The sequence below is a fragment of the Schistocerca serialis genome, chromosome 4 (genome assembly GCF_023864345.2).
Source record: "Schistocerca serialis cubense isolate TAMUIC-IGC-003099 chromosome 4, iqSchSeri2.2, whole genome shotgun sequence".
Lineage (NCBI taxonomy): Eukaryota > Metazoa > Arthropoda > Insecta > Orthoptera > Acrididae > Schistocerca > Schistocerca serialis.
This window is the reverse complement of record NC_064641.1, coordinates 959,884,668-959,909,058: the sequence shown is the minus strand read 5'-3', so window position 1 is coordinate 959,909,058 and position 24,391 is coordinate 959,884,668.

Sequence of the window (24,391 nt, the reverse complement as noted above, 5' to 3'; positions counted from 1 at the left end):
TAGATTAGTTTCGAAGACAGTTCTAATATTATGTCTGCGACAAACAATGAAACGTTTGTCTATTAATATCGACTATTAATATCGATGAAGATCGACATTATAATCGACGAGCAATCTGCTTTCAGGCGCGGTGTGTAGTACAGTACTTACGTGACTTTTCGCAATTGGCAAGTGACTAAAGAGGCCACGTAGTTGTCAGTTCCCGAAAACTTCCAGAAAACATTGTGATAATTCTGCTGACATGTTTACAACAGCTTCATGAAGCCTACCAGAAAATCTGTGACACTGTTCGATGCCGAACTAGATTATCAGACGTGCCGAAGTCACCGCCCTATCACCGAAATCTTCACCAGAACGCACGTCACGTCAGTAAGAGAAGGATTGGATGCTCCCATCTTAAAACATCCCATACTGCCGTTTTCGTTAGATCGTGTGAAACAGCTTAGCACAACCTTACGTTACGCCAAGGACACCGTGACGTGCACCTCACAGAAATAAAGCGCTCTTTTCAGTCTGCGTCTTTGCGGCAGATAAGACTGAAGACGCTTCTAGTTGAGCCTTTAAGAGAATAATAAACGATTAATCTGCGTCACTCAGGTTTTATATGGACAGTACTACGCTTTACAAGTACACTCTATCTTCGTCACTTCCACTGTGCACTTGAGTCGCGTTGAGAGCTACGCCGGACACGGCGGGGCACCCATGCTCAGTCCGAACCTGTGCTCCGTCTTTAATGACCTAGCCGTCGATGCGACATTCAACCAAAATTTTTCGCCTCTTCTCCATCATAATGTTCAATACAGATAGGCTGCTACCTTAGATCACTTTCATGTTTTTGTAGCCTTATGCGAAGTCAAATTTTGAAAAAAAGTATTGCAAAGGACTTATCATTTTAGAGAAACTAGATGTACCGCTGTTTCGAAAAGAAACTTCGGTATGGGTTTCCCCTTTTTTGAGGTGACGGATGTTCAAAATTACAGTGGATGGCAGACTGTAGCGCGTAACTACAAAGACATGGAAAATACAGCTGTCCTATTATATAATCACTTATTAATTAAAGGCAAAGTGAATCGTCACAACCGTACGGAGCTAGCACACACCCAGAATCTGAACCCTTCGCCAGAAATGAAATCTACACATATATCATTAGGCTGAAAAATAACAGGACGTCTGGGGAAGACGGCGTCACTGGGGAGTTATTGAAGTACTTAGGAGCGAACACACTCGAAGAACGTACACAGATCACCAGGGATATTCAGAAAGCAGAAAAACTGCCAGAAAACTGGAAGCATGCAACCATCCACCCACTCCACAAGAGAGCTGGCAGGACAGACTCAGATGCAAGATATTCTCTGCATGTTTATTTCAAAGAACACTAGCATAATGTGAAAATAAGACCGGAGATACCAAGCGGGCTTTCGACTAGGCGCTCGTGCGCAGAACAAACCTTCAACCTACAACGCAATCCCAAACAGCCCAAATCATCTCCACTCTCGCCGACTTGGACTGATCGCCAGACTGGTTTCGACATCCTAGAGGGCAGAGACTATGCCGCATCAGGCAAACACACACGGACATGTAGTCGAAAATAAAATTTATTGGGGAAATGTCACACTACTTTGCATTTAAAACCGGTGCTCGCCAAGTGAATGGACTGTCACCTTTCTTCCTCACTCTCATTCGAAATAAAATCGTTAGGGAAAGGAGAAAAGAATTTAAAATCCAAATTCTATGGAAGCCTGAACATCTTGTACGGACTAAAGACGACTTAGCTTCTCGCAGACGATTTAGCGATACTATCGAACAGTGATCATAACAATCAAATAGATAGAAGTCCTCAAACAATGCACTGGAAAAATTGACCTACAAATCTCCTCTGAAGAAACCAAATTTATTTGCACTAAATTTAACTTTCAGAAATTAAACACGAATTACGGGCAAATAAAGAGGGTTAAGTACTTCATGTAGGTCGGTGAGATCATAGAACCAACGGGATTCGACGACGAAACAAAGACAGTTCGATTACAGAATGCTACGGAAGAACGCATGACATTGACAACAAGATGTGTACGCCAGTACATTCAAAGATTAGACAGAACAACACGGTGACAAAACCTGAAGCTCAGTAATCAAGCGAAACTTTAATTCTGAACAGAAAAGGCGATTTTCAAAACATACTGAAGGAAGAACGAAGCATTATGCGAAGAATTCTTGGCATGAAAAAACTGGGGATAGATACGGATTGAAATCTCATATTCGAATTAAAAAATGTACCATGGATCCAACAAGTCAAAATGACCGCGAGAGAGCCCAGACAGATGCAGTGGAAGTAATAAACAGAAAAGTATTAAATCAAAAAGTGAACTGTTGGGCACCTTACGATATGTGGCAGAGATGTGACAACGTAACGTTGTCCCTCTCCTGCCATGTTCATGAGGAACGGTAATTAGCACACCTTCGTATACGCCAATAGCCCACTAATATTACCGCTCTGGTCATGTATGTGGGAGACAGTGCTATGTTCCTTGGGACGTCTGAGGAAGTCGTAGTTTCAGAAGCAATCTTTTTCCTAGCAAACAGCGGATGTTTGTATCTTCAGCTGGCGTTTGCTGAGAAGTTATGTTGCTCTCGTGCTGATACAATAAATACCTGAAGAAATTTACGGCTTTTCCCTGAAATTTCTGCATCACTTCCATTAATCCAACTTGATAAATGTGTCAGGCTGACAGCCACTACTCGTCAGCCAGACGTCATTCATAAATGAATCGTGCTTTCTTAAGATTCTTCCAAAGATTGTCATTTTCCATCCTCTGAATCAATCCTGTGTGGATGTGTCACAATACATCGTTCCGGATAGGTTGTACAACTGATCGTCGTGACAGATCGACATTATTGTAAGCAAATAACGTCAGAACTGTTGTCCTCATATTGCACGACCCGTATTTAGATACCAAGCAACAATCATCGCCCCTATCTTCCTATCTTCTTGCAAGTTACAACACTTTTATGACGCTCTGACTTTCTGTGGGCAGCTTCGAGGCGAATAAACAAGTTCGGAGAAATGCTGACAACAGCTGCCAGGTCACTGATTTATAACTCTAAGATTAACAGTCCCGAGGGAACAGCGAGGCGCTCAAAGCTAATCTCGGTTCTGCTGATGCCTCACTATTAAGAACGATGTTCTGCGGAGTAAGTGATAGGGTAGTGTTTCGGTAGCACGTATTTTAATTGGCAGCCGATAAAGCAAGATTGTATCGAAAGCTTTTCACGAATGGGAAAAAAGGACCCGTAAAATTATACAGAGGAACATCGAGAGCTGGAGCAGCCGTCTACCTAGATCTGGCAAGTAGGATTTGTTGAAGATCAGTTCTGTTGAAGAAAAAAATATTGTTCAGAACGACCCAGGAGGTTAAATAAAGTTTTCTAATGGAAATAACAACCTGGTGACAAGATATTAAGCGACAACTGAAATAATTGTTTATGTGCTTCACTAATAAACTCAAAATCTCGAACTGACGTGAATTTTTATTTTAATTTGAAATGGCAACAAGAAACGTTGATGAACAGTAACAAAAGCAGCAGCCATTTAATTAGATCATATAATACCGTGTCAATGAATGAGACCCCAGCTTGGCGTCCGCCTCTGTAGCGTAGCGATTGCGCTTCCACCTATCATGCAGGGGGCACGGGTTCGATTCCCTGCAGGGTACTGGGTGTTGTGTGTGTCCTTCATCATCATTGACCCTCAAGTCACCGAAGTGGCGTCAACTGAAAAGGACTTGCAATACGGCTGCCGAACTCCCCTGCATGGGGCCTCAAGGCCAACAACGCCATACGCTCATTTCCATTTTACCCCAGCTTGACTACAGTTTCCAATATTTGACGTGGAACGTAAAAGCAAGCTTCAAAGAAGCTAGGGGATGTCAAAGAAGGATTTCCGATTATGTCTTTAGTAATGCGAAGGACAGTAAAGGACTTGCAATACGGCTGCCGAACTCCCCTGCATGGGGCCTCAAGGCCAACAACGCCATACGCTCATTTCCATTTTACCCCAGCTTGACTACAGTTTCCAATATTTGACGTGGAACGTAAAAGCAAGCTTCAAAGAAGCTAGGGGATGTCAAAGAAGGATTTCCGATTATGTCTTTAGTAATGCGAAGGACAGTAAAGAAACCTCTAGATAACACAAAGCAGTTGTGGATCTATCGACAGTGAAAAGTGACAAATAAAGTTCGAAATACCGAAGTGGATAAACATGAAGAAGAGAGACCCGCGAATGATCCTCAGAGCGCAAAGTAACAACTTGGAAAAGACAAACGTGATAGAGAGAGGAAAATAATATCGTGTTAAGAGGGGAAAAGACGGTTTTGCAGCTTGTCGTTCTGTATAACATAGATATTAAAAGAAAAAAAGAAAAGAGTAGAGAGGAACAACAAGTGATGCCGAGTTTCGACCCGTCTTTAATAACGGAATCTTCGAGGAGCAATGAACTCGTTTCTGCTTTTACAAAATTTTTGCTTCAGCGCCTTTAGACTCTGTTCATCTGGGTTCTACTCTTATACTCACATGACGGCAGCTGCTGCTAAAACTGATAAACTCCTTTCATAGGATAGATGAGAGGCATAGATGCAAAGACCTCCCTCAAACAAAATAGCCGTGAACGTATAGAAACTCATCGGTAATCTTAAGTGAGATAAAGTGTTCCAAATTATGAAAAGATTATAAATCGTGTACAGACATAGCCATTGATATTACATATTTCCTTATAATTAAGAAATTCGTTCCTGAAAGTGTGGACCCGGAATCTGTCGGATAGATCCACATGGAATAGGCAAAATAATGTGAAAACCTGCACTTACTTGGGAATGGTTTATTAACAGGGGGTTGGATTTGCTCGTAATAGAGCTGCGATTCTGGTGGAATACTGGCATATAATGACTGATAGTCTCCAGTGGGATGTTACGCAACTCTTCGATCAGAACCTCTAACTACTGTAGTGACGATGGAGGCGGAAATGTGCTCCGGAGTCTGTCCTCCAATACCGCCCCCACAAGTGTTCGACAGTGTTCAAATCCAGGGACTGTGCTGGGCAGGGAAGACGCTGTAGTTCAGCTGCATGCTCCCCATTCCTGATTGTTGTCTCCTGGCTGTATGAATGCGTGCACTATCGTCCCGAAACATGGCATCATTGTTCGGGAACAACATTTGAATCATGAGGTGCACCCTATCACCTAAAATGTTCACATAATCATTGGCTGTAATACGGGCTTTGAGAGTAATGATGGGACCAGCAGAATACCATGATATGGCTGCCCACACCATCAAACTTCCACCTCCATGCTTAACCGTAGGAATCAAGAAATCAGGATTGCAAGCTTCTTTTAGCGTTCTCTAGACGTAAACCCGGCCCGATCGTTGGTTGTCGTCACTAATAGTTTCGGTACAGCAGTTCGTCCATGAATATTCGCTTTATGGAGTTCTCGGTGGACAGTGTCGATAGATACGGGGTCTCGAAGATGGCTGTTGAGCTCTGCAATCATTTTAGCTGCCATAGTTTTGTGTTGTTTTGACACAATTCACGTTAGCGTGCGACGATCTCTGTCATTTAGTTTCGATTTGCGCCCATTATTACGTTTACACGATGATGTCCTTCCATGTTTTGTGTAGGCTGTCATGACTGTCGAAACAGTTGCTCTTGGAACATTCATAAGTTGGCTGTCTCGGTTACTGATGCTCCAGCAAATCGGGCCCCCACGATCTGCCCTCTCTGGAACTCTGTTAGGTCTTTTATTGCACGTCGACCTCGGTCTCTGAATGCATATACGAAGTGTGTACTACTCGTAAACAACCTGCACAGATGCTAAGTCCGTACTGAATACACACAGTCCAGCGCTACACGTGCCTCACTTTCGTTGTTGACCATCAAACAGAATCATCCCATTACTACCACTGTTCATATTATTTTGCCTATCGCCTGCACATCACAAAACGGCTGAAACAATACATGGTGCACAGTCGTAGTTGTAGGTTGGCTATCTAATAGCTTCCAGGAGAAACAAACATTTGATTTTCAATATTTCGTATAACTACTGACCGATTTTAAAATCCTGTCATACTCGTGAAGAGGTGTAGTCTTGAGTTAAAGGTTTAACAGAATAAGTCAAATATTGAAGCTTCAAACTGTGCACTAGTCCCGCTGCAGCGAAACTCACGGTGCGCAGCCTGTGCAGATTCTTTTCCTCCAGTATTTGGGAATGAGAGCGCTTAGTTACTTGCAACAAACCTTGCACAGTGTCATAGGTCATAGCTTTCCGAAAATTATTCACACTGTTACCCCCTCCCCCTCCCCCAAACCCAAAATAATAAAAGGAAAAAATTTTTCGCTTAGTACATTTTTAGATATTCGTGCAGTAAAACTTGATCAGCAGGTATGACTTTTAATTTATTACTTCGATACTACGAGCATCTCTGTTTTGCAACACTTTTTTCAGACGGTGACAACATGTAAGAGAGCTGTTTAGGTTTTTATGTTGGTAACGTCACGTAGCGCTCTGTATGAAAATTACTAGGTGTGCTGTGTGCAGTCTGTGGCTGATTGGCACTGTTAGAATATTAGCTATTGTAGTGTTGAGCAGTTGGATGTGAACAGCGCGTAGGGTTGCGCAGTTGGAGGTGAGCCGCCAGCAGTGGTGGATGTGGGGAGAGATGGCAGAGTTTGAGAGCGGACGACCTGGACGTGTGTCCGTTAGAAAAACGAAATTTATAAGACTGGATGTCATGAACTGATATATATATTACGACTTTTGAACATTATTGAGGTAAATACTTTGTTTGTTCTCTATCAAAATCTTTCATTTGCTAACTATGCCAATCAGTAGTTAGTGCCTTCAGTAGTTAGAATCCTTTATTTAGCTGGCAGTATTGGCGCACGCTGTATTGCAGTAGTTCGAGTAACGAAGATTTTTGTGAGGTAAGTGATTCATGAGAGGTAGAGGTTATTGTCACAGCCATTCTTTTGTAGGGATAATTGAAAGTCAGATTGCGTTGTGCTAAAACTATTTTGCGTCAGTTTAGTGATGATCAGAATAAGTAAAGAAAGAAATGTCTGAGTAGGTTCAGTTTTGCTCAGCTGTTTGAAAATCAAATACCGTAAGGGGTTTACCAGCACAGTAAGTCATAAATTTTTCAAAGGGGACGTTTCAAACATATACCACTGAATTCTCCTCTAAAATAATATCACTGAACGACATATAGTTTACGTAATATCGCGCCATAAACGCTGAAAAGCGTGAAAAATTTGTGTTTCTTAAAACGGAGTTCAGTCCTTTAAAGAATCGGGTCTGGGGTCCTACTGTTCAACGACTAAGCAAGAAGGCAGTAACAAGTGCGTGAAGGACACTATGCAGATATTTTATTGACAGAGGGGACACGTTACTGCTAAGGTGTCCAGCACTGTGTTTCTGAACGTATCGCCAGTTACGACGAGGCGCTGTCGGCTAGAGTTCACACCACACGCTCGTGTTCAGCTGTTCAGGCTGCAACGTCCGGCGTCGAAACTGAGCGGAACACCAGCGCTGGAGAGCGCGAAGGAGATCGGTGAGAGCGTGTCTGCAAACAGTTAACGTAAAATAGTAGTGGGGAAAACTATAATGCTGAAACTACAGCAGTATTACAAAGGAACACAGGAGTATGCTGTTGACAGAACACGTAATGAGGTAGGGCGTAGTGCCTGCGAGGGTGTACTCTGGCGATGCTGTTACCTGTGCACGGGCAGCAACGCCACAAGACTACAGCAGAATGCAGCAAGACCGGCAGAGGAGCCACGAATCATGGAGCAACCTGCGGATGGTTCTCAGTGTAAATAAATTTAACTAACGTATTGGGAACGATTAGGTGGAAAGACTCATTGCCGATCTCATTACTGCCGATAAATGACTCGAAACAATAACATCCGTAGAATCAGAACCAGTAACCGTTGGTAGTGGCATATGGTTTGGCAATTGATCCTAAATAACGAAAAGTGTGACGTCATCCACATGAGTGCTTAAAGGAATCCGCTAAACTTCGGCAACACGACAAATCAGTCAAATCTAAAGGCCGTAAATTCAACGAAATACCTAGGAATTACAATTACGAACAACTTAAATTGGAAAGAACACATAGGAAATGCTGTGGGGAAGGCCAACCAAAGACTGCGATTTATTGGCAAGACACTTAGAAAATGTGACAGATCTACTAAGGAGACTGCCTACACTACGCTTGTCCGTTGTCTCTTAGAATACTGCTGCGCGGTATGGGATCCTTACCGAGAAGTATTGACGGAGTACATCGAAAAAGTTCAAAGAAGGGCAGCAAGTTTTGTATTATCGCGAAATAAGGAAGAGAGTGTCACTGATGTGATACAGCATTTGGGGTGAACATCATTAAAACAAAGGCGTTTTCCGTTGCGGCTGAATCTTCTCACAAAATTCCATTCACCAACTTTCTCCTCCGAATGCGAAAATATTTTGTTGATACCGACGTACATATGACGAAACGATCACCATGATAAAATAAGAGAAATCAGATCTCGTACGAAATGAAATAGTTGTTCGTTCTCTCCGCGCGCTATACGAGATTGGAATAATAGAGAATTCTGAAGGTGGTTCGATGAACCCTCTGCCAGGCACTTAAATGTGATTTGCAGAGTATCCATGTATATGTAGATGTAACTGGTTGAATGGTTACATGGAACTAGTTGGAGGAAAATCAGGTACAAGGCTCAGATTCATTGCAAGAGGAAGACTTGCAGTTGACTCTCAACGTTAATAAGTGTGACGTATTGTGCGTAACTGTTCGACTGTAAGATGTAATGAAGAATAACAAGAAATGAGGTTAGTCACAAACTTAACATCAAATTTGGAGATCATAAAGTACGCAAAATTAAGGTATTTAGTTGCCGTACAAGCAAATTCACCAAAGACGTACAAATAAAGGAGGGACATAAGAAGTAAACTGGCACAGGCGAGCGGGGTATTCCTGGCGAAGAGAAGTCCACTAGCGTTACCATCGTCCTTAATCTGGCTAAGAAATTTCTGAAAATGTACGTTTGGAGCACAGCATAGTGGGGAAGCCGGGAAAGAAGAGAATCGAACCGTTTGAGATGTGCTACTATGCAAGGATGTTTAAAATTAGGTGGGAAGATAAGGAATGAGGACGTTCTCGACAGACTCGGCGTAGATACGTAAAACACTGGCATGAAGAAGGAACAGCGTGACAGCAGATGTGTTATCATGCAATGACTTGCATGCTACTAGAGGCAGCTGTAGTGTGTAAAAACTGTAAGGGGCGGCAGAGATTGCAATACATACAAAAATAGCACTGTTCCAGAAACAACGAAAAAAGCATGCCACATTTAAACGAGCGCAAAATCCGCAAGATAGGCGATCTTCTACTGAAGCTCGAAATTTAGCTTGGACTTCAATACGAGATGCTTATAATACTTTCCACAACGAAACTTTGTCTCGAACCCTGGCAGAAAATCCAAAGAGAGTCTGGTCGTATGTTAAGTATGCTAGCGGCAGGACACAATCAATGCCTTCTCTGCGCGATAGCAATGGAAATACTATCGATGCAGAGTTAGTAAGTACAGTCTTCTCAAACTCCTTCACAAACGAAGACGAAGTAAATATTCCAGAATTGGAATCAAGAACAGCTGCCAACTTGAGTAACTTAGAAGTCGGTGTTCTCGGAGCAGTGAAGCAGTTTAAATCACTCAATAGAAGCAAGTCTTTCTGTCCAGATTATATACCAATTCGGTTCCTTTCAGAGTACGCTGAAGCAATAGCCCCATACTTAACAGTCGTATACAACCGATCCATACCCAAAGATTGGCAAGTTGCACAGGTCACACCGGTATTCAAAAGAGGCAATAGGAGTATTCCACTAAATTATAGGCCCATGTCATTAATGTCGATATGCAGCAGGATTTTGGAACACATATTGTGTTTGTACATAAACAGTTACCTCGAAGAGAACTGTCTATTGATACATAGTCAACACGGATTTAGAAAACATCGTTCTTGTGAAACAAAACTAACTCCAGAATGATATTTTGACTCTGCAGCGGAGTGTGAGCTGATATGAAACTTCCTGGCAGATCAAAACTGTGTGCCGGACCGATACTCGAACTCGGGACCTTGGACTAACTCCACTCACACGAAGGGTTCAGTGCTATCGACAAGGGATTTCAAATTGATTCTGTATTTCTAGATTTCCAAAAGGTTTTTCGCACCTTACCTCACAAGTGCCTTGTAATCAGGTTCGGTGCTTATGGAATATCATCTCAGTTACGCAACTGGCTCTTCTGATTTCCTGTCACAGAGTTCGTAGTTCTCAGGAATTGACGGAAAGTCATCGAGTAAAACAGAAGTGATTTCTGGCGCTCCCCAAGTCAGTGTTATAGGCCCTCTGCTGTTGCTGATATACACAGACGATTTAAGGACAATCTCAGCAGCGCTCATATATTGCACATCGTGTTGTCATTTACCGTCTAGTAAAGTCGTCAGAAGACCAAAAGTAATGCAAAATGATTTAGATAAGATATCTGTATTGTGCGAAAATTGGCAATTAACCCTAAATAATGAAAAGTGTCGTGTCATCCACATGAGTGCTAAAAGGAATTCATCGAACTTCAGTTATACAATAAATCAGTCAAATCCAAAGCCCGTAAATTCAACTAAATACCTAGGAATTAAAATTACGAACAAGTTAAATTCGAATGAACACAGAAAATGCTCAGGGAAGGCGAATCAGAGAATGCGTTTTATAGGCAAAACACTTAGGAGATGTGACAGATCTACTAAAGAGACTGCCTACATTATGCTTTTGCTTCCTCTTTTGGAGTACTGCTGCGCGGTGTGGGACCCTTACCAGATAGTACTGACGGAGTATATCGATAAAATTCAAAGAAGGGCAGCACGTTTTGTTCTATCGGGAAGAGTGCTTCGGACATGATACCGGATTTGGAATGGACAACGTTAAAACAGGCGTTTTTCGGTGCGACGGGATCTTTTCAGGAAATTCCAGTCACCAACTTTCTCCTCCGAACGCGAAAATATTTTGTTGACGCTGACCTACGTACGGAGAAATGATCATCATAACAAAGTAAGGGAAATCAGAGCTCGCACGGAAAGATGTAAGCGTTCATTATTTCCGCGCTCTGTTAGAGATTGTAATAATAGATAATTAGTGTGGAGGTAGTTCGATGATCCCTCTGCCAGGCACTTAAGTGTGATTTGCAGAGTAGCCATGTACATGTAGGTGTAGATAAGCAATCAAAGAAGTGTGTTGTAAGTGGTACTCTGAGGTGAAAAGATTGGCTCAAGAGAGAAATTCAGGGCGGGCTGGAAAAAAAATATTTGGGGAACCAGTCAATCTAGAAAAATAGCCGAGAGCGTCATACTTAGAACGACAAGAAAAAACTAGCTTTCGATAGTAAAACGGTAGATGGGGATTTATTGGGGAAATCGTAAGGAAATCTAATACTTCATCTATGAAGTTGGTTGGTTAGAATACACTTGGTCGGCTGACTCTTGGGTACTGGTAATCATTCTGGACCCCTTATCAGGTATTTCTATTAGAGGAGATATCTAAGATCTAGAGACGAGTGGCGTATTTCATCACAGGGTTTGTTTAATGCGTGCAGGAACTTCGCGGAGACGCTCACCACAGAGTATTAGCAGACGGTACGAAATGCATGTTCTTAAAATTATGAAAGCATTCGTTTCCGAAGAAGTCAGTCAACGCACTACTTTTTTTGGTAAGATTGTTCTGGGAGTACGATAAAATTTTCCACTATTTCCGTAGGCAGCCTTCATGAACTGGCAGTCTGATGAAGGCGGCGTGGCATTGTAGCCGAAACGATGGAAGTTTCATCACGTCACGAGACGGTCACATATGTAAAAGGATTTTGCTGAAATGGAAGCCTAGGCACAGATACTAAAATATTACTTCCGTCCAGAAAGGTTTCGTGAAATGGCCGCGACGGGAAATGCAAATAAATCATATCTCACGCGCTATTAACTGATGGAACAGGAAAGGAAGGCTATAATGGAAGTACCCTCATTCACATGCTGTCAGGCGGCTCGCGGAGTGTGTATGCAGATGTGGTAGCTATGTAGTAATGAACCAATTATCACAAGAGAGAGAGGGACGCTTTATAGCATCTGTAGATTCAGAGAAAGCTTTTGACAATGTTCACTGCACTGCATACACTCTTTGAAATTTCATCAGGGATGAAATACAAAGAGTGATAGGTTGTTTGCAACCAGACCCCATCTGTAAGAGATGAAGGACGTGAAAGGGATGGTGTAGTTGAGAAGAGAGTGAGAAATGGGCTGTAGGTCATCGCCAGTATTTTTCAGTCTGTACTTTGAGCAAAGTGTGAACGAGAAATTTGGAAGGACAATTGAAGTTCAGGGGAAATAAACAAAAATTTTGTGGTTTGCTGATGACATTGTAATTCTGTCACACAACACTAGGAAACGTTGAGGAATAGCTGGACGGAATCGATGATGCCTGGGACGGACGTTAACGAAAGTAAAACGCGGGTAGTGCAAAGTGGTCATATTAAATCAGGCTGTGCTAAGCGAATTAGCTCAGGAAATGAGACAGCGAAAGAAGTGGATGAGTTTTGCTACGTGGGTGGTAAGGTAACTGATGTTCGTCAAAGTAGAGGAGATGTAAAATGCAGAGTAGCGACAGCAAGAAAAGCATTTCTGCGAAGGCGAAATTTTTTAACTTCTGTAAGTAGGCTGTTTAGGTTTTTTTATTGGTAACGCCACCTCTGTATGAAAATCACTGGCTGTGCTGTGTGCAGTCTGTGGCTGCTTTGCATTGTTGTAATACTCGCCATTGTAGTGTTGGGCAGCGGCAGCTGGATGTGAACAGCGCGTAGCGTTGCACAGTTGGAGGTGAGCCGCCAGCAGTGGTGGATGTGGGGAGAGAGATGGCGGAGTTTTGAAATTTGTCATGAACTGCTATATTTATATATGATGATATCAAGGTAAATACATTGTTTGTTCTCTATTAATATCTTTCATTTGCTAACTATCCCTATCAGTAGTTAGTGCCTTCAGTAGTTTGAATCTTTTATTTAGCTGGCAGTAGTGGCGCTCGCTGTATTGCAGTAGCTTGAACAGCGAAGATTTTTGTGAGGTAAGTGATTTGTGAAAGGTATAGTTTACTGTTAGTCAGGGCCCATTCTTTTGTAGGGATTTTTGAAAGTCAGATTGCGTTGCGCTAAAAACATTGTATGTCAGTTTAAGCACAGTCATGTATAATTGTTAAAAGGGGACGTTTCACTTCTAATACCAATTTAGTAATTATCTTCTGGAGGTGTTTGTCTCGAGTACATCCTTGTATGAAACAGAAAAGTGGACGAGAAGTAGGTGGAACGAAAAGAGAAGAGAAACTTTTGAAATTCTTGCTATAGAAGAAACGAAGGCGTTTCTCGTTGCCGCGGAACCATCTCACGAAATTTCAGTAACCAATTTTCTCCTCCAAATGCGAAAATATTTTGTTGGCGCCGACCTACACAGGGCGAAACGATTACCATGATAAAATAAGAGGAATCAGAGCTCGTACGGAAAGATATAGGTGTCTGTTCTTTCCGCGCGCTATGCGAGATTGGAATAGCAGAGAATTGTGACGGTGGTTCGATGAAACCTCTGCCAGGCACTTAAATCTGATTTGCAGAGTGTCCATGTAGATGTAGATATAGATCGAACTAATGGGATGTTGCCAGATCGGATTGCGCAATGAAGAATTTGTGGCACGATCGGTTGATAGGATTTCAAGGAATTATACAAGTGTGTGAAGTAAAAATTGTGGAGGGGAAGGACGCCTCGAATACAGTAAACAAGCCGAGTGGGCGCAGGTGGAGGTCCTTATGCGCAGATGAAGAGGCTCGCACAGGACGGACAAGCGTGGCAGCTGCATCAAGTGAGCCTCCGACCGAAGGCCACAGCAGCGGGGAGGGGTGAAGGATGGCATCAAAGGTGTCGGAAGTAGCGCTAAACAGAACACACTTTGGTGGGTTGCGAAAGTACGACTTACATGTGACGCCGCGTCAGAGTCCGCCTGGAGTGTGTCCGCGCCTCTCGTGGGTGTAGGCAGCAGAGCACCGTACAGGGTCCATAGCAGGCGTGGCGGGCGGGCAACTGCTATGAAGCTGGCCGAGGGCTGCCGGCGGCGGCGCCCTCAGCACCGCGGAGGCGTGTCCGGCCGCGCCCATTGGCCGCGCCGCCGCCCACCGGAGCTCCCCATTGGCTGCCGGGGCGGCGGGGGCGGCAGCGGCGCCCGGCGTCCGTCCCTCCCCTTCCCTCCCCGAGCCGAACCCTGCGGGAACAGGGAGGCTACCGACTGCCGGCTGCCGCGTGCGTCCTCGATGCGGCGATTCCCGGTTAACGTGTTGCCGTCGGTCCCTGAACGCACGCCTCTGCGGGCCGCGCTTGACCCCCGGAAGTTACCAGTTCGTGCACTACTGTTAAAAGTAATTTCCGTGTAGAGTATTCGCCCCGTATGGGGAGGCGCCCGCCCGGTTGGCCATGCGGTCTATCGCACTGCTCTCCAGGCGGGAAGGAACGCCGGTCCCCGGCACGAATCCGCCCGGCGGATGGTTTTTAGGCGGTTTTCCATCTGCCTCGGCAAATGCGGGCTGGTTCCCCTTATTCCGCCTCAGCTACAATATGTCGGCGGTTGCTGCGCAAACAAGTTCTCCACATACGCGTAGACCACCATTACTCTACCACGCAAACATAGGGGTTACACTCGTCTGGTGTGAGACGTTCCCTGGGGAGTCCACCGGGGGCCGAACCGCACAATAACCCTTGGTTCGGTGTGGGGTGGCGGAGGGCTGAAGTGGACTACGGCAGTCGTCGTGGGGTTGCGGACCACTGCGGCTGCGGCGGGGACGGAGCCTCTCCGTCGTTTCTAGGTCTTCGGTTAACTTACCATAACATAACATAACATAGGGAGGCGAGGTGGTCCAGTATGTCGGTTTAAACTGTAAACCTGACCGCAGTCACTACCTTTACGTGAAGCACCCAAAACTGTATGTCGTAAACCGATTTCTCAATCCCGCTTCTGGTTGCTCTCGTGAACACTCTAATATCCATTCTCGTTATGCGATTCTATCTCCAGAATTTCGATTTTCGCTCTCACGTTAAGTCACAAAACCTTTTGCGAAACGTCTTTGCATCGTCAGTCTACGTTTTATTTTTAAAACTTTTCGCCTAATCTGGACGATGTGACTTTTTGTGCAGTGAAGGAGAAGTAGAAGTATTGGCTGAGCCCGAAGTTTTCTACCTCCTACACGTAACTGAATTGTGCTGATATAAGTCAACAATTGGTTTACGGAGGTCAAATATGTAAGACAACTGACGACCGGAAAACCGATATTTCACCGGACTAACAAACACATTTCAAGCCTCAACATGTAAACACAACTGTGGAAAACTATTCCCGAAATGCGGTTTTCGGCTTCCGATGGTTGTGTCTTATGTAAAGTGAGTGTCTTATGGACTGAGAGCATATGACACAGTTAATGATCTTCCGACCGTTCGATGGGGACGCTAACACGTGGAGTGACGGCAAGTGCGATCAGAGTGCATCTGTGTTATTCTACGAAGATGCGCACTGCGATCAAAGTGCTATGCAGCAGCTTTAAATGTCAGTGTTGACTGAAAGCGGTTGTTGTCAGTACGGAAAATCTGCCGCACATCAAAACATGCTACAGTTGCGCGCGCGCGCGCCCGTGTGCGTGTGTGTGTGTGTGTGTGTGTGTGTGTGTGTGTGTGTGTGTGTGTGTGTGTGTGTGTGTGTGTGTGTGTGTTTTACCTGTCAAAGCAAAACAGAAAACCTAAAAAAATTAAATCGTATGGCACGGATGGCTGGAAGACCCCAAGGGGCTGCTTGAGCAGCTTTTCTGGGAAGGTCTTACCTCTCCCTCGAACACACTGACACAGAGTGTGACAGTCGCTTGTTAAGGGGGGTAGGACGTCGAGAAGGAGAGGCACCACAGGACATTGTAGTTTGCACTGTCTATACTTTTACAAATAAATTCATAAAACTTTGTCTGCATGACCAGGAAGGATTCAGGATTCACGCTCATAGCAGTGGAAGTTCAAAAACACAAAAACAATAATATTTTTTAAATGTGAAATTTCATGATTTTTTTTCACTTACTGTTGGCTGCATTTGTTGCTGTAGATACACTTTTGTTCATAAGTAAGAGAGATTCTTCGATGAATTTTGCACAGCTTACAAACCATACTTACAGGTCTATGAAACTCTAGAGTTTATTTACTATGTGGAAAAATAAATGGGCTGTTACGTTTTAAACTTCGTGTTTAGAGAAAACTCGAATTTCATAGTTAATTATCTCAATTTTTACCACAGTTTTTAACAGATTTGGGAAATTGTAGAGTTTCATACACCTGTAAGTATGGTTTGTATGCTGTGCAAAATTTATCGAAGAATCTCTCTTACTTATGAACAAAAGTGCACCTATAGCAACAAATGCAGCCAACAGTAAGTGAAAAAAAATCATGAAATTTCACATTTAAAAAATATTATTTTTTTCGTGTTTTTGAACTTCCACTGCTATGAGCGTGAATCCTAAATCCTTCCTGGTCATGCTGACAAAGTTTTATGAATTTATTTGCAAAAGTATAGACAGTGTAAATTAAAATGTCCTGTGGTGCCTCTCCTGCTCCAAGTCGGCCCGTTTCACAACCTCGCTTCAAGAGGTGCCGCCCACCGCCAGCCACTGTCCACCCCGCTCGACTAACACGGCAGCCGAGCCTAACGTCCCCGCCCGACGGCAGGATCAACGTAAGCAGTGTCGCCATGTCCTCACTTCACGAGACATTGCGAAGAGGTTTGGAATTCAATCCGGGACATGGGAGCAAAGCCAGGAACTTCACGCCACTGCCCGCTCCTCCCCTTCACCGGAAACGCAAAGACTTTGCAGTCAACAGCGCAAAACGCAGTAATTTATACCGGTCGCGCCATGCCTTGGCTTCACTTCGGTGATGCGTCGCGTACCGGCGTCGGCACCTAGCATCTAAACACGGTGGTAGCCCCGTCGTTGTTTACGGCCGAGGAATGGGGAGGGGATGCGTAACTGTATACACCCTGGTACTCTTCTAAGTGGCGTGCTGCCATGCACTAGAGCAGGCTCGTCCAAGAATTGCGCCCGGCGTGCGCACCCGCGCCCCGCGGGCACTAGCCAGTGTAGTCGCTAGCGTCGGCATGGGAGGCAGAGGGAAAGAGACAAAGAGAGGGAACTGCGGAGAGAGTGAGACCGCGCAGCACTGCTCTGCGCTGGACTGTCCCGCGGTCAGATCAAACGTAAACAAAATATTCTATTTTGGAAATATTTTATGTAAGGGATATAGTGTCTCATTCTTACTGTTAATAGTTACAAGTAAATATTTTTTTTTTACTTCGTGCTACAGCTTTTTGTATCCCTTTTCAGAGTTTAGAAATCTGAACCTTAGTTTGCTGTTTTGAACGTACATAATTATTTTAAATGACCAAGTTTGAAAACTTATTAAAAATAGAATTAAGGTTATAAAGTTCGTTAGTTCTGTCAACACTGTTAAAGAAGACAATTAACATTTGCCGGCCGCGGTGGTCTAGCGGTTCTGGCGCTGTAGTCCGGAACCGCGGGACTGCTACGGTCGCAGGTTCGAATCCTGCCTCGGGCATGGGTGTGTGTGATGTCCTTATATTAGTTAGGTTTAAGTAGTTCTAAGTTCTAGGGGACTTATGACCTAAGATGTTGAGTCCCATAGTGCTCAGAGCCATTTGAACCATTTTTTGAACAATTAACATTTTACACGTTTCTTTTTCGAGGAAACGATTTTGTCTAGGTTTGGTACAATATTCCATGAGACTGCTAACCTCAAAGAATTAGTCAAATTTTTATCTCCAAGTAATGAATGGTTCTTAGTTTAAGGAAGCTTTAAAAGAGAGAAAAAGTGCTCACAAATATACGTGAAACCAAACATTGAGAGAACTTTGGCCGCATGCTTGTGCAAAACAGGATATTTCACTCGTGGAAGACAGCTGTAAAAGTCACCCAAAGTTTTATTCATAAGAAAGCCATCCTTCAGGCGGATATCACACTGCAGGTCAATCAGCTCTAGTTGAAGCACTTATGACACGTCTCTGCCCGAAGGAAAAACGGGTCAACAAATATATAAAAGGCCGGTTGAAGCTCACTTGTCTGTGTTTTCGAACTGTCCTTGTAATTCGCAAATGATTTGAACATAATCTGAAAAATCCACATCTTCTTTAACACTGTCTAGTGCAGTTAAGTGTCCACAATTCTTCTAGCGCAGCTATTTTTCCCACAACATAAGTTTTTTTTATGCTTGAATCGTCTGCGCTAGATCAACAACACAGTGATCTTCGCCTTGGAGTGAAATGTTCAAAGTATTTAAATGACCAGTAAGGTCACTCAAAAAAGACAAATTCGCCACCCACTTTGGATCACAAAGTAATTCTTCTGCAGGTCCTTTCATTTCCTAAAAGTTATTTATTACACCCCTCAAGGAGAAAAACCGATGAAGCACCTTTCCTCTGCTCAGCCATCTTACTTCGGTGTGATAGAGGATGTCCGGGTATTCATCTTCGATATCAGCCAGAAATTCGTTAAATTGGCGATGTCTGAGTCCATGCGATCGAAGATAATTAGCAGTTCTAAGAACTGTGTCCATAACATTTTTTATGTTGACAATCTTCGAACAAAGTGCCTCCTGGTGTATCAGACAATGGACTGTCGCGAATAAGGAACGGCCGATTTCAGCCATTTTTGACCTCACGTAACCCAGAAATCCAGTGTGTAACCCTCGTAGCGCAGGGGCTCCATCCCTTGTTGCACTGGTCAGGCGTTCCCATCTTAAACTCATTGAATCTAACACGTTTTGGACGGCTAGAAAAATATCCAAACCCGTGGTTGTGCCCCTTAATGGTATAAGGTCGAGGAATTCTTCTGTGACACGCAGATTGTCATCGACACTTCGAATGAACATGATGAGCTGAGGTATATCCGCAACGTCCGCGGACTCGTCAAGAGCGATAGAAAATGAAATGAAGTTTGCCGCTCTCTCCATTAATTGCTGCTCGATATCTAAGGCCATATCTTCGACTCGGTGAGCAACGGTTTGAGGCGAAAGAGCTATTTTTTCAAATTTTTCTGGAAGGTCTGCATGACAAATACAAGCCGCCGAGTCGACCAGGCAATCCTTGATGAGATTCCCAGCCGCAAAGGGTTTTCCTGCTTTCGCAATTCGCAGCGAGGATTTGTAACTTGCGCACAAACTTGGCCCACCTGTTTCCTGCTCCTACCACGGCAAAAAAAACATACAATTAATTTTATACAATCCTGTTTTTTAAAACACTTTTTTAATTTTAACAATTAATTGTTTGATTCATTGAAATTCAAATAAAGAACTAGCTAAAAAAGATTGGTTTTAGGTTCGTTTTCCCCAAGTTCCTCTGAAAAGCAGTCTTAGACGCTAGCAAGGACAGCGAAATGTGGTCGCAAAACAAATTTGTATCTACTGAAATATATGCGTTTTAATTAATTGGAAACATAGATCAAACTACAACATATGTTTTCCCATCCATAAAAACATAAATATACAAAAACAAAGAATGACTCTTAACGACACTTTGCTGCTAGAGAGAGCGTTTGTGACGGCTTTTCAGAAAGTAGCAAAAAATGACGCACATGAAACTTTTTCTTATGTCTGTGCGACGCGATTTAATGAAGCCCAAATATAAAAATTAACCGAAAAGAAATGTGCCTTGTTGCTGACAATCTGATATTCGATAACTGGCACATTGCTAAGTCACATATCAGATTATAAAATATAGTTTTATTTATCATCTTTATAAATAATAAAAAGTCATACGATAGGAAACACTTACTTCGCTGTAATGCTGCTTGAAATTTTCTTTAAGTTCTTCAAGCTTTGACTGGCGTTCCTCTTGCGACAAATTTTCGAACTGATATTTGTGACAGGTATTAAAATGCCGTTCAATCGAGTCCTTTTTTAAATACATGAGGTTCCGATGACATACTAAACATTTGGCATGATTTTCGACACGCTGCGGTCGCAGGTTCGAATCCTGTTCCTCAGCCATGGATGTGTGTGATGTCCTTAGGTTAGTTAGGTTTAAGTAGTTCTAAGTTCTAGAGGACTGATGACCTCAGATGTTAAGTCCCATAGTGCTCAGAGCCATTTGAACCATTTTTTTTATTTTCGGCAGCAGTACAAAGGAAATTAATTTCCACTCGGGTTTAAATAGTGCGGACGCGCCGTTCCTCTTTCTTTTTGTCTGCTGCTGTTGACCATCCATCTCGATCCACTGTAGCCTTACGTCTGTTGACTAACGGCTTTGTGTTTCTTTTGACTGCTGCTGGCGTGGCGGTCCGTCGTCCTTACGATGCGTGGTGACTGTGGCACGGCGCGGCGCGGGGGGCGGTCGGGCGGTCTGCACGGCCAGCTAAGCGACACGGCTCGGCCACTGCGACAACAAACGAATTCGCCCGGGGCGCTGGCCGCGGGCGATCGCGGGCGTTGGCGCCCCAGGGGCACAGTTTGGACGAGCCTCCACTGGACGTTCTAACGTACCCACAACAGATAAAGCCTACGATCGTCTGTGTAAATGCACTCGGTAAGCACCGTGAGCCATCAGTGGTGGGAATCTAACCTGCATAACACTGTGTGTCTGTTGTATGAGTGTCAGTTTCACTGTCATTTAAGCCCTCAACAGATCGTTACATGAAAAACTAACATCTGGATAAGCTATCTGACTGCGTATTTCAATAACAATTTACATGTGATACAGTATCTGGCTGTGCAACGGAATTTACTGGATTAGAGCACTGTCCCTTTTTTGGCCCTAATTTTGCACTCACCTCTTAATGACTGCCTTTTTCCAAGCGGTTTACAGCAATTCGCAGCAGCATGAGGCAGCAGCGGCTAAAGCTTATTGTTTAATAAGAATGAAATTAATAAAAAGTAGTTTGCTTTGATCCTGTTAACTACGAAATAATTTGTAAGAAGGGATTTCATAACAGCATATTTATGAATTAGATGTGGAGAATAATTGTTATTATTTGGGGGATAAGGAGGCTTCTTTAACCGACAATCAAAATACGGAATTATTAAAAATTCGGACTGCAAATCACGAGCCTAACGCTGCAATTGTGCTTTACCTGTGATTGCTAATTTTACCTTGAATTCCATCTTCAAGCGTATCGAAGCCATTTAAATCCCTCTTGGCCATATAAATGCAATCAGGCCTTGACCGTGGTACATCTGCCACCACCGACGTGAGGGCAGCGTGACACGTTTTCTGTCTCCGAGCTTTCTGCCAGCACTACTGAAACTTTATTCTCGCAGACAGACCTCGTCTCACAACGGTTAGAATCGCGCTCTCGTTTTTCGCCCTCAGATTGTTACTATCGATACTGAGTGCTTATTAATTTTCATAGAGAAACGAGGAATCTCACACAATGCAAATAATAGCCTTAAGTTGGCTACATTGTTTTCGATACTGAGTGTAAATTCAATCAATGTACTGGAGAGTTCAGGCACACTCCTTATAACGTCTATACCTCCATTCTCTACTGAGAAAAACAAACATTGACCAGCAACTTGTCTGATTCTACACCCTGTCGCGTACTGATACAGCACAGTGGAAAGACAGACAGGAGGTTTGGGGTCAGTCTGCGATTTATGAGCGGTGGGCAGAAAATGCATAATGACAGATTCCCAGGGAAGGCAGGTTGATGACACGGATCAGCGCCAGACACTCTGTCACAGGGCACCTACAGAGATGCAGATTCTGGGACACGCCAGCATGCTTGCAGCGCGAGACTCGTGAAATTCAGAGGTCTGATTAACACTATTTATATGCGGTCAGACAAAGTGCTACACTCAAGGCTAATTCTAAACATTAAAAAAAGCAAAGGAGGCACTTGGTCGCACAACAGAAGTCAGTGTGTGTAGCCATGAGGTTAGGTACTAACAGAAGTAGCGAACATTAGCAGCAAACTTGAGAGCAGCACAAAACCATGGGCTTTTAAAGAATCGTGGGGGCACACTATTTCAATCACTTAACAAGCTTCGACCAGTCGAAGCCTCTAGCGAACGATAATTAGATTCCTCCCCTACTCCTCCTCGGTAGGCAGGGATGCTTCTGGATTTTACATTGACAAACTCCAAGTTTGTTGAAAGCTAAACGTTGCAGCCACTCCTATTATGGCCAGCAACAACCGTGTTTTACGTCATTTGGACCCACCCTCAGCCCTGGAGACTGCTGTAACAGCACTCCAACCAACAGAAGTTGCTGTTCTCAGGAGCAAGTATTAAGCTTGCCGCCTCTGCTAAGACGCACCTTCCCGTGGCCATCTTCTGCTGTGGCCCCTTGTAACAACACGTTCTACACGGTTGGTTGATGTCAGAATGCTCTTAAGGCGATAAAGGCGCCATTATCACCACAGCACCTCACTCTGTTTGAACGAGATCGTGTAACAGGGCGACGAGAAGCTGGACACTACGGAAAAATCATAAGAAAAAACCTGATGTGACATTACGCGTTTGCTGGAACCTCATTGGATTTCGCTTCACGTGGATCAGAAGCCAAGCAGCGATGCGCGCACAGCGACTCGGCGATAATACGGGGCAACAGCTTTACCGGCGTATTTAACTTGCACAGGCAAGTGATCCAACTTACCTGTAGCGATGTGAACAGTCGCAGTAAAGACGCAAAAGTCATTTAATTTTGAAACAGAAGGAGATAATATATGGTAAAACTTAGGCGATACGCTTCTTAGGCGATCTGACGGAAAACAACACGCTCTCGATCTTAGCTAACATAGTATTGTAATCAAAAACAAGACTGATAAGAATTCCTGGCTTTAACGATGCTATTTTTTCTGCACGAGCTCTGTGTGACGCAAAAGCGCACTGATGGGATTTTACCACGTTGTTACATATTGAAGCCACTGAAGGTATTACAGTGAGTCGTGTGTGTGGTGTCACCGCCAGACACCACACTTGCTAGGTGGTAGCCTTTAAATCGGCCGCGGTCCGTTAGTATACGTCGGACCCGCGTGTCGCCACTATCAGTGATTGCAGACCGAGCGCCGCCACACGGCAGGTCTAGAGACACTTCCTAGCACTCGCCCCAGCTCTACAACGGACTTTGCTAGCGATGGTTCACTGATAAAATACGCTCTCATTTGCCGAGACGATAGTTAGCATAGCCTTCAGCTACGTCATTTGCTACGACCTAGCAAGGCTAGGCTATTAATCTTGTGATTCATGTACCGTCAGACCGGCATTCACCATTAATGGATTAAAGTTAAGTATTCCACCAGCTACGTCCGTTTTTCTAAATTCTAATTTCCTTGTCCTGTTCCAGACCTCACGCCAGCCTGCGTGAGCTAAAACGCGTGCCTTTCGGCTTCCTCTTGTAACCTGGTGTTGGCTCTCCTGCCAACCCACAACAATGTGGTAATCTCGGAACTCCTTCCATACAGAACTCCGAAAAATACATTTCAGTACTGCTATTCTTTACAGACGAATGGAAAAACTAGTAGAAGCCGACCTCGGGAAAGATCACTTTGGATTCCGTAGAAATACTGGAACACGTGAGGCAATACTGACCTTACGACTTATCTTAGAAGAAAGATTAAGGAAAGGCAAACCTACGTTTCTAGCATTTGTAGACTTAGAGAAAGCTTTTGACAATGTTGACTGGAATACTCTATTTCAAATTCTAAAGGTGGCAGGGGTAAAATACAGGGAGCGAAAGGCTATTTACAATTTGTACAGAAACCAGATGGAAGTTATAAGAGTCGAGGGACATGAAAGGGAAGCAGTGGTTGGTAAGGGAGTAAGACAGGGTTGTAGCCTCTCCCCGATGTTATTCAATCTGTATATTGAGCAAGCAGTAAAGTAAACAAAAGAAAAATTCGGAGTAGGTATTAAAATCCATGGAGAAGAAATAAAAACTTTGAGGTTCGCCGATGGCATTGCAATTCTGTCAGAGATAGCAAAGGACTTGGAAGAGCAGTTGAACGGAATGGATGGTGTCTTGAAGGGAGGATATAAGATGAACATCAACAAAAGCAAAACGAGGATAATGGAATGTAGTCGAATTAAGTCGGGTGATGTTGAGGGTATTAGATTAGGAAATGAGACACTTAAAGTAGTAAAGGAGTTTAGCTATTTGGGGAGCAAAATAACTGATGATGCTCGAAGTAGAGAGGATATAAAATGTAGACTCGCAATGGCAAGGAAAGCGTTTCTGGAGAAGATAA